The following is a 12,163-nucleotide window of genomic DNA, read 5'->3' as shown; positions in this document are numbered from 1 at the left end:
TTAAATGGCACAATGTCCTCAATGTGCAAAGAGAACAAAGGAAAGAGTATACCAGTGCAACTAAGCAAGAATGATCAGGACTGAAGTATCTGAAGTGGGTGGCATTGCCCCGCCAAACTTGGGATGAACTGTGGTCCTGAAAATTGGCACTTGGATAAACTTATCAGATAACAAAAATGAGATAATCAATGCATAGTGGTCATGCAAGTGTAAATGGGATAAACAGATAAAGAAATGAGAGAGGTATAAGGGTGGTCCTGGAAATTGGGTAACACTCTCTCACTGAAGTCATTGTGATGCACCTGATGGAGTTAAACATACAGATATAAGAATACAAACATATGACATCCATAGCAAAAATAGACATATATAAAACAGATAAAGTGCAGGTACGACAAAAATATCAAAGCCGACAGACCAGCTGTAAAAATAATACAGTGACAATAGTAAAATATCAAAAGGAGAGAGGGATCATAAGATTGAAAAGACTGGGAGCTCAGGAGGATAAGGTAGGACGGGCAGGTTTGGCTCCGCGGATGTCTCTGGATAAATCTTTGAACATGGTCGCGACATCCATGCAGAAGGCAGCAAAATTAGCTCTGTGGGCTGTGAGGTCAGCTCGAATGGAAACAACAGCATCCTCAAGCATTTGCAGACGTACTCCAAAGCTGGGGGTCATATCTGGAGTCTCAGGCATAGACGAATCAGAAGAAAGCTCCTGAGTCTGCTCCTGCTCATGAATGGGCGACCTGGCTGGAGAGTCCTGCTCTGCATCATCTGTAGGGCGCTCTAAGTCTATGTCTAAATGCTCAGCAGCTGGATCGACTGGTGGGTTGTCCGCTGCAGGATGCGCTGCTGCTGCCTCTGCCGGTGCCTCTGCCTATGCCTGTGCCTGGGCCTGGGGCTGTACCTGTGCCTCCTCCAGCTCCAACTCTGCTGCAGCCAGTACTGCGTGGTCCTGCAACCTGGTAATAAGGGAGCACTAGGTCTTGTTCCAGTCCTTCTTGAGGTAGTGACAGGAACCTGTCTCGGGGTGCTCCCGAGGATGAATGGGGTAGCGCTGGTCGATGAGGATCTGGGTGATGAGGTGGCTGAAAAGAAGAGACTTAGCCCGTCTGGGCATCTCCTTGCTGATGTACTCGTCATACAGCTTCCTCATCACGCTCCAGATAAGCGAGGGAATGGACACCCAGTGCCTGGTGTAGAAAGAGTAAAGGGCTGTTAGATAATCGCCCCTCCTCTGAATCTTGTGCCCCGCCACGTATATATTCCGGTAAAGAACGGAATCAGTAAACCATAGGTCGTCAGGAAGGAATGTCCGGGTGGCTAAAGTCTCACCACTGACATAGTGACATGTGAGGAAAACTGCCATGTCTGCATATGAAGGACTGAATAGCCTTGGATATGTGTCCTGAAGCTCTAGGAATCTGTGTGGACAGCGGCAAGAGCGGGCTAAAGTGTCCACTGTAATGGTGATCGGATGGCCATCGAATAGAAGTGACCATCTTGGCTATGGTACGCGGCGATGGTCGGAGGTTATGGTAGAACAACCGAACCAGCCGTGGGTAGACCGGCTCTGTAACGAGGGCAAGATTAGCCGCTAGGCCCCTCTAAATAATATCCTGGTAGGCAGATCGGGTCAGCAACGATCGAGAGAAGAAGGCCGTGTCAAACTCTGACTCATGGTCGAGTGTCATGTGCGCATATCGAGGCGTGGGCCTATCACGCCGTAGATGAGCTGGCTGAGCAGGTTGAGCTGGCTGAGGTGGTATATATGAATGCTCAGCTCCAGTTTGCGGTGGAGATGGTGATGGAGTGAAAGTAGGATGAGCCGCAGAAGTGGATGGTATATGGTCATCCTCAGGCTCATGAGATGGTGACTGAGGCGGGGTAGCCTATGCTGGCTCCCGCTGTGCATAAGAGGGCTCTGCTGGCTCCTCTGTCCGTGGCCTAGTATGTCGGGTGAGCCTGTGTTGCCTGTTGGCAACGGTCTTCCTCTTTACCATGGCCTACAAAAAGAAAAAGAAAAACTTGCAATGGGAGTTAGTGCCATAATAAGAAATTTAAAAGCATGAAATAGAATCATGTATGTCGAGTAAAATAAACAAAACAAATATGACATGAATCTATGCAAGTGGTAGAATATGAAACATGCTAAACAATATAAGAATGAAATGCATCCAATGTAGAATATCACAGGCATTGGGCATAGATATGATAGCATGACATAAGATATGATGAATGAAGTGTGTGTGAGATCTGTAAAGTTCGATCGATCATAAAAAGAAGTGAGATTGATCACAAAAGTTGGATCGATCAAAAGTAAGTGAGATCGATCTCACTACTTCGATCGATCGAAAGTAAGTGAGATCGATCTCACTACTTCGATCGATCGAAGACATGAGTTCGATCGATCTCTCAAGATCGATCGGAGATACTAGTTCGATCGATCGAACTATGCGACGCTGAAAACTCAAAGGTCACAGATCTGTGACCTTGGAAGCATGGGGCCCACACGAATATGTTTGTGGGCCCAACAACACAACAAATCAACAAATCCATCACAAATCGAGGCCCATACTCCAACAAATCTAAAAAATCTCAAAATATCTACAAAACATACACACGTATATACACATATATATACAATGCTTCGAAGGCTCATTAATGGCGGATTCATCCATCTAAGCAACCTAAATCGAATATGTAAATCATTGAATCATCAAATCGAAGGTCAAATCTCAAAGTGAATCTCGGTTCTTTCCTTGAAGAAGTAAGAGAAGTGGATACGAAGAAGGAAAGATGGAATTCGAGATGAGAGAGAGATGTGAAGCTTGGAAACTTGCCGGAAAGCTTCGCTGGAGATGGTGAAGTGGTTGGACAGGGACGGCGATGAAGAGAGGTTAGGGTTTTGAGGATGAGGGTGAGTTAGATTGATCTTTGCAATCAATCGTGCAAACCCTCAGTTCTATTTTTAAAAACATTCCCGACAGAGTTCAATCGATCGAACTCAACTGTGATCGATCGAATTTTGATGAACTCTCTTCAAAGTATTTTTTTGAATTTTGAAATTTTTTTTTTTTTTTTTGAAAATTGCAAAATGAAAATTAAAAATTGGGATTAAAATTAAAAAATAAATTAAAATTAAAATTTTTTATTTTTTTTAATTTAAATTGAATAAACACTAATAATTAAAAATTAATTAAAATAGAATATTTTTGAATTTTTGAAAACTTTTTGAAAAATAAAATAAAATAAAATGAAATGAAAGAAAATGAAAATAAAATGAAATACAAATGCAAATATTTTTTGGATTTTTGGAAATTTGAAAAGTCAAAACAAAGTCAAAATAATGAAATGAAGACTGAGATCGATCGAAACAAGAGTTCGATCGATCAGACAGAGAGCAAAAGTATGCAGGTTTTTGGCTCATAAAATTGGCTAAGTGTTGGAACATGAGATCGATCGAACTGGGAAGTTGGATCGATCGAAGAACTTTCAAATCGATCTTGGAATGTTTTGAACGATTAGACAGAGAGCTGAAATATGCAGGTTGATGCAGGCTCAAAATTTTTCTAAGTGTTGAGTCATGAGATCTATCGAAGGTCTCTTAATCGATCTTGAAGTTGGTTCGAACGATGGGACAGAGAGGTGATTTGGATGTAGGTTTCTGCAGGTCGAAAAATTTTCTAAGTGTTGGATGCATAGAGGAGTTCGATCGATCGAACTCAAGTTTGAGATCGATCGAACTATGCAAAATGCTCAATAATGATATGAAAGCTTATGCAATCCTCACCAAAGTTCCTTGAAATGCATATGAACCAAAAATAAGTATCTAGACTTCACAAGAAATGAAATGAAAGATAGAAATGGGGGAGGAATAGGGTTTTGACACCCTACGAATGCTTTTGCTAGTCTTTAACGTCTCTAGCAAGACATTGGGCTCTTTTAGCCCGGATCAAAGATCTTATAATGCATCCCCTCCTTGTTGGGGTGATAGATGCTTTGAACTCCTCCCAACAAATGGTTCTTTGAAGAACTTGTTGGATTAAGCTCAAAAGAAATCTTTGGTCCTTTGTCTATGCAATTACAACCTTTGGGCTTCCATGCCCTTTTAAAGCAAGAATTTAAAACAAGATTTTGAGAATGCAAGGTTGAAGATGATCCTTTGGAAGTTGTGGTTTAACACAAAAGCTCATTTCCTTGGCATTGAAGATCATGACATTCATCTACAACATTAACTTCTCCCTCATATTTGTCAAATGAATTGGGTGTGTCATTAAAGATATTTAACTTCACCTTCATGTGGCCAAATGAGATCTTCATTATCCCCATCCTACAATTGATGTTGGCATTAGCGGTTGCCAAGAAAGGACGGCCAAGGATAACGGGAATTTGGCTCTTAGGATTGGGAACCGGTTCCGTGTCTATGACAACGAAATCAACTGGGAAGAAGAATTTGTCAATCTTTATCAAAACATCCTCAATTATACCCCTAGGCTTCTCAATGGATCGGTCGGCAAGTTACAAAACTACCGACGTCGGTTTCAATTCACCTAAGCCCAATTTGACATAAACCGAGTATGGAAGAAGGTTAACACTTGCTTCTAAGTCAAGAAGCGTCCGATTAATGATATGATCACCAATAATGCATGATGTAGTGGGTGAACCGGGGTCCTTAAACTTTGGAAGAGTGTTATGTTGCAAAATTGAGCTTACTTGCTCGGTCAAAACCACTTTTCTTGGTGCTTGGCTCTTATTCTTCCGCTTTTGGGTGCACAAGTCTTTTAAGAATTTGGCATAAGCCGGAATTCGCTTGATTGCATCCAATAGTGGAAGATTAACTTTCACTTGCCTAAACATTTCCATGATTTCATTGGTTTTTGCCTTTTGCTTGTCTTTTGAAATGGATCCTTTTAAGGCATCCGAAAATGGAACCTGTGGTTCAAACACTTTTTTAAAACTCTCTTTTGAACTCTCTTCAACACAAGAAGTTTTCAAATTATTTTTCAATAAAACCTTTTCAACATCATTTTTCAAAACTTCTTTTTCAAACACATCTTTCAAGACTTTCTCATATACAAGGTCATGTATATGCAATGAAGGAGGAATGGGTTGCACCGGTTCACTCTCTTCATTGGACATTCCAACTTGATTATCCACAATCCTACCACTCCGCAAGGTAGTCACTTCATTAACATATTCAATGGTGTGGCTTTCCGATGAGGAATGGGTTTCCACAACACATTGTTGCTTAGGTGGGGCATTTATAGGCATTATCCCTTCTCTCTCGTATTGAGAGTGCTTGCTATTAGCCCTACTTGGTAAAGGACTTAAAGGGCTTGCTTCCCTTCTCTCACATTGTTCCACAACACATTGTGCTTGCTTTTAGATTCTGAGGTACTTAAAGGGCTCATCAGGTAAAGGACTTATGTTCAAGAAATAAGGTCATTTACAAGTGGAGGTGTACATAGATGCTGATTGGGCAGGCAGTATAGTTGATAGACGATCTACCTCAGGATATTACACCTTCGTTGGAGAAAACTTAGTCAAGTGGCAAAGCAAGAAACAAAATGTAGTAGCGAGGAGTGGTACAGAAGCCGAGTTCAGAGCACTCGCCTATGGGATTTGCGAAGTTATATGGTTAAAAAGACTCCTTGAAGATTTGAAGGTTACTGTTTCTCCTACAATGAGAGTCTACTATGACAACAAGGCTGCCATTTCAATTGCTCATAATTCAGTCCTCCACGACAGAACCAAACATGTGGAAGTTGACAAACACTTTATTAAGGAAAAGCTTGACTGTGGTATGATTTGCATTCCTTATGTCTCTACTACTGAACAAGCTACAGATATCCTTTCCAAAGGACTACACAAGAGACAGTTTAAAGTTTTAAGAAGCAAGCTAGCTATGGAAGACATCTACAAGCCAGCTTGAGGGAGAGTGTTGAAAAAGAGATATTCGGTTTTAATAAGACCAGATTTTAGGGGATATGATAGGTGTGTAAATATAGATAGTCAATGACTAAGATTAGGAATTTTTGTTAGTGTACAACTTGTAGCTTCTGTTAGTGTACAGCCTGTGGCTTCTGTTAGTGTATAGCCTGTGGCTTCTGTTAGTGTACAACCTGTAATTACAGCCTATAGCTTGTTGTTATAGCCTGTAGTCAGCCTGTAGTTTCCTTTTGTTAGCCTCTTGTATTTCCTATTTAACTAAAGCATTGTAAACCATTCAAAGTACGGTAATATACAGATTCTTTTCAATCTTGAAATCGTCTATTCCCATACATCTGAATGAACTAATTGAAAAGGACTAGCAACATGATTACTAGCTCTCGGTTTGAAAGATACACGACAATGCTTACTAAGCTGACATGTTTCACAAGACATTGACTCAATACAACTGAGGCCAGGGACTTGACGCTGCAAAACTGATAATGATGGGTGGCCGAGACGACAATGTCACTGGAAAGAAGACAAAGATGATTGAAGAACCGTGGGAGATGGTGCAAGATCGAAGTAATACAAGCTGTAATGACCCGGTCATTTTTCTTCCTTTTCTTTTTCTCAGATTTTTACGGATATTTTTTTTCCGTTGTCTTTTCCTTTTTATGTTCGGTTTTTCATCACTTGATGTCGTCTCGAGTGCTCTGGAATGATTTCCGAGACTCTTTTCTTTGGATTGACAACCTCCTTTGGAGATTGTGTCATTTCCATATTTTATTTTTCTGAACACTATTCACATTTTGTTTTTTTCTCGTTTATCCTTTTTTCTACACAACCTCACTTTTTGTGCTCGGATTTTATTCCAGTTTTGCATGCATTCATGATATTTGATTTCCATGATAGTGGTGTTTTTTCTTTTCTAGAAAAGCACATTAATTGCTTACTTCTTTCATAAAGAGACATTAATGCATACTTTAGTGTAATTTTTCTTAACTTGTGGGGTTTTAGTGTAATTAAATAAAGTAATTATTTTTTCATCTTGGGGACCATTTTGTAATTAAACTTGGAAGATATTTTCAAAAAGGACCTTTTTGCAATTTTTGAAAAGTGTGACAAGTGTCACACTCTCATTGGTCCACTTGTTGACATTTGTATGGAAACACTTTGATGTATTGGATGATGACATTTGGAGGGTGAGGATTCACCCACTTGTTGGCCTAGGATTGGTGCACTTATTGGCTTGGATGGTTGACAAGTGTAGGTGTGGGATAAAGCCTAGGAAGGAGCCATGGAGGTGACAAGTGTAGGGCCACAATTTAGTCTTGCAAATATCTTTGGGCCACTTTGGGATTATGGTTTTAAAGGAGGGTTTTTGTACAATTAACCATAGATGTGTGTGTTGTCCATGGTGTAAAATCACATAGTGAGTGGAGGATTTCTATTTCCTACACTCACACTTCATTCATGGTTTTCATATCTTTTCTCACCAAAAACCCTAGCCTCCATGGATGGAGCTTGAAACCTTAAGCCTTGACCTTGATTTTTCAGGATCTTCCACTCACCTTAGATCATTAACCTTGGGAGACAAATGTTTCCTCTCATCTTCCTCTTCATAACCCTTGAAGGGTTTGCCATTTTGTGTTGATTTGCCTTGGATTCAAGAGGAACAATCCTCTTGTGAGGTAGGGGATGTTTTAGGGTTATATTTTGTTTCTTGCATGCTATTGATACTTATATGAGTTGTATGCATGTATTTTCTAATTTGAGAAATTATAATTTATCATAGCTTGCATGTAACTCATTTTAAACTTGTTAAATGGCATGGCCATGAGTTGATCTTTGATATATATTAACTTGGGATGATTTAGATGAGTTTTCAAATCTAGAGATTTAATGGATTTAATTTGATTTAAATTCTAGTAAATTGTATTTTACTTGTATTCCATTTTAGACTAGAGATATGGTATGACCATGATTTGGTACTTGTTATATATTAATTTAGGATCATTTGAATAACTTTTGAAATCTAGAGATTTAATTAAAATTGAATTAATTAAAATCTACATGATGATGTCTTGCTTATTTTGCTTTTTTGATTTGATATATGTATTGAGCATGCTATGTTGTTTAACATAGATTAATTTGAGGTTGTTTGGGATAGATTTGAAATCTAGAGACTTTCCATGATTAGGTTGAAAATCTCTTAAAATGTAGTATTCTAATTACCTTGTGAGCATGCTACTAATTTGAAGCTTATTTAGTACTTGTGGCTTAGGATGGTAATATGACTCTATTGTTGTAAAATATTCTTGCTTTGTATAAATTGCATATTGAAGACTTGACATGTCATATGCTATTTAGACTTGAATTCTAGGACATGGTTTGTGTGGAATCAACCTTACTTGTGCATGCAATGTGGTAACTTGCATTTGATTTTGTATAAGTTTTGAACTTACTGGTTTTGGAAAGCTTGTGAGGACATATATTATGTTATGACTAGGGTTTGGCTCTAGTACTGAGACAAGTGTCTTCTAAGTCATAAGTGTGCACTAGGTAGTACCTTGTGGGTCGTAATTACCCGAAAATACTTGCTTGGTCTAGCGACTGCATGTCCTAGTCTTTCCACTATTTATTGTTTTTGCATTTAATTTCAAGTTGTTAATCATAAATTACTTGTAGCTTGAGAATTGATGCTTGTTTGGGACAATTGAATACTATTTAGTATACTTGAACTTGTATACTTGCTCCGTGAGTTTGACTTTCATTTAGTATACTTGTGACATGTATACTTGTCTTATATGCATTTTGTTGAGCTTAATATACTTATGTTCGTATACTTGATTTATGAGATTTTCATATAAAATGTGTACTTGGGTAATATGCTTAGACATTGTGTGACTTGTCTTAATATGGTTAGTATACTTGGAAATGTATGCTTATATGTCGTGTTTCATGTTTTAATATGGTTTAGTGTACTTGAGCATGTATACTTGGATGCCGTTGTTCGCTTTAACTTGCATAGGTAGCTTAGGATGCTCCCCGAGTCTCACTTGATATAGACGTTAGGTGGCATGAGCCCCTTTAACATGTTTCACCATAAGGTGATATAATTGTAAAATGCTACGTCGATGCATACTCATTTCCTACGAGTAGCTTTATGTTACTCACCCCTACGATACTGAGACATATTTCAGGTACAAGAATTAAAGTTGAGACTCCCATTATGCTTGGATGACTTGTGGACTTGAAGATTTCCATTTTGTGAAGATTGGCTTGAAATGCCTTTATAGCTTTATATGTCAAAATATGTATATTTGATTCCATTAATGTAATGTGTACGTAAGTACACTCTTTACAATATATTTGACATGTATGAGATGAGGCCAAGAGCTATTGACATGAAAGACTACAAGCATGTTCTCTTTAAAACTCAAGTATTGCCATTGTAGCTTATTTGTGAGAAATGGAGGCTTTGTATGCTAAAACTTGTTAATGGAATGTAAAGAGGCTTTAAGCCATGTTGGTGCATCTATTTTATCATATTGCATGCACTTGCATACTCACTTTGGCAAACAATACCTTCCTTGATGAAACAAAAACTCTAAGTAGCATTTTTAGGGAGTTTTACCCTATTATGTTTCAGGGGCATTTCGGGTATTTCATAATGCATTTTTTCATTTTTCCACTAAAGTCACGTAGAAAACTCAAGTTTGAGGGGGGTTTCTTCTTTGTGTTTTCCCAGAAAATATCATCTTGGCCCTCAAAAATCAATATTATTCCGAAAAATCCTTGCTGCCAGGTTTTGCAAATTTTTAGTACAAATGTAGTTGTACTATTCATTGACTTTTTTTTGAAAATCGTCACGACTGATCCAAAACTTCCGGAGGTCTTATGGGTGTATTTTAAGATGGCATTTTCAATTTAGGCAATTTAAAAACCTCCCGAAGCCTTATTTCTAAAACTTGGGCAGTAGCTCGGATTATTTTTTTTCCTCTTGACCTGATTTTTCTTGCGGGCATTTTAGGCATTTTAGAATGCATTTTTTTTTTTATTTTCTTCCGTGAACGGGGTAGGAAACTTGATTTTAGGGGAGGTTTCTTCTTTAAGTTTTTCCAGAAAAGTCCGTTTAGATACCCGTTTTTACTCTCAGTTGCAGCAGTAGTGGGTTGACGGCACTGTAGCCGTCACGGCCTTCGTCGGGCCGCTGCGACGTCGATTTTGTTTTTGACCTTTCTCCCTCATCCGGACTACAAATCAAGTGAATTTTTTTTTAAAAATTGATTAATTTTTCATTATCTATCCAACGGTGTGCTCGGTTGCACCCAGATATTTTTGGATAATTACCAGTTTACCCTTTTAGCTTTATTGCTCGTTTTTCTTTGTTTTGTCGTTTCTCTTTCATCCGGAATCCGAATAATGAAATTCTTGAGTCCATCATGATTAGTTTTTCATTGTCTTCCCAGTGGTGTGCTCAATAGCACTTGAATCCATTTTTCTTGCAAAATGACATTTTTGCCCCTAGGTTCCTTTTTGTCTGTTTTTGAAACGACACTTCCACATTTGTTTTCCTTTGGGTTCCATGACCTCATTGAGGGTCACATTGGTGTCTTAGAGACGCATTCTATCTCTAGAGACCGTTGTTTCACCTTTCGCTTCCACATTTCGGATCCGTTATCGGGTCATCTTTTGGTCATCACTGACGCACCGAGTTTACAAAACTTGGGCCGTCACATAAGCCACCTACTTCATGTCCCGTACCAATTAAATGAGTGCCAAAGCCTTTGGCTTTTAGGAAAATGGCTACTTATTTGGCCATAAAATGTAATTTTTGCCATTAAGTTTGACTGAAGTCATGGGAGGATTGAAGGAGGTAGAAGATAACAGGTTTGAACTGGCAGCCATGGAGAAGATAACAAAAAAAGGAACTTGCAAAAATAATAATAATAATAATAATAATAATAATAATAATAAAAAATAAATAAATTGCAAAATCTATATTTTGGCCGGATCTGGGCAATTGGGCCGGATCTGGACAGTCAAGTCGTATCTGGGCTGGATCAAAACCAGGTCTCTGCTATCCCGGTTTTAGTAAACTAGGGTTGGAATAGCATAACCGCGTAGCCAAACACGGCTGTTCCTCACAACCTCACCGACCGACGTCGGCAAGCACGCAGCAGCGACGGCTTGGCGACAGCAACCCAATCACAAGTAGCGACCGACTCAATAAGCAACGACACCACACCGAATCCAAACCTCTGTAATTTCCAACCAAAAGAAAAGACGAATCAATGAAGCCTCACCTCTGCAAATAATGACGGTGGATGTCGGCGAGCTCGTTGACAACCAAAGCGACAACAACACGAACAGCCAAAGGGGCTTCAGATCTGACGACAACGAATGAGGCTTCAGATCTGAGGACGACAATGACGAATGAGGCTCTCAACCTGCCGGCGACCAAAACTTCTGGCAGAGATACCAACACCACACTCGTGATTCCAATCTCATAGAAGAACAACACAATTGTCGTTTCCCACACCTATGAATTCATATTGCTCTAACACCATGTTCGAATTCATGAGAGAGAGAGAGAGAGAGAGAGAGAGAGAGTAATTCTATATGTATTGTGTGTTAACCTTAAGCCAAAATGAGGCTTATATAAAGGAAAAGAGTTATAACCTAATTACACAATGTTACTTAATTACGCAATAATCCTAACTACTTTGGGTAATTACATAATGACCCAACATAAATATATATATACATAAACATTCTAATAGGGTTCATTTATGCTAAACAAATTATGTAGAAGAGGTAGAGAAGTTTGGGGGGTAAGGCGGTTGAACATTCAGAGCATTCAAGCATTCTAAAAATGTTTCAACACATGGATAAATTAATAAATGAAATTGTAATTAAACATGAAAAGACCCCTCAAACCAACCATCATTTGGAGGCAAACTAACAAACTTAAAAAAGAATGTAATTTTTTTCTCCCTACAAGAGCCAAAAAGGGGGTGGCTCTTCCTTACAACTAACTTGACCTAGATTGTCTCTTCTATTTTTCTCTGGCAGATTCAACCATTAATAAAGAGGAAATATATAAAAGAAGTAATACTTGAAAACAAAACAAGAAGCATCCAAACACCCAGAAGATAGCAATTTGTTTTAGTAAAAAGTTCCTTGGTGAAGGAATCCGTAACTGAAATCAAGGGAAAAAAAT

Source organism: Cornus florida, unplaced genomic scaffold, assembly GCF_030987335.1.
Source record: "Cornus florida cultivar Cherokee Brave unplaced genomic scaffold, ASM3098733v1 CherokeeBrave_3.0.0_Hap2_Chr09, whole genome shotgun sequence".
NCBI lineage: Eukaryota > Viridiplantae > Streptophyta > Magnoliopsida > Cornales > Cornaceae > Cornus > Cornus florida.
This window is presented reverse-complemented; position numbering follows the sequence as displayed.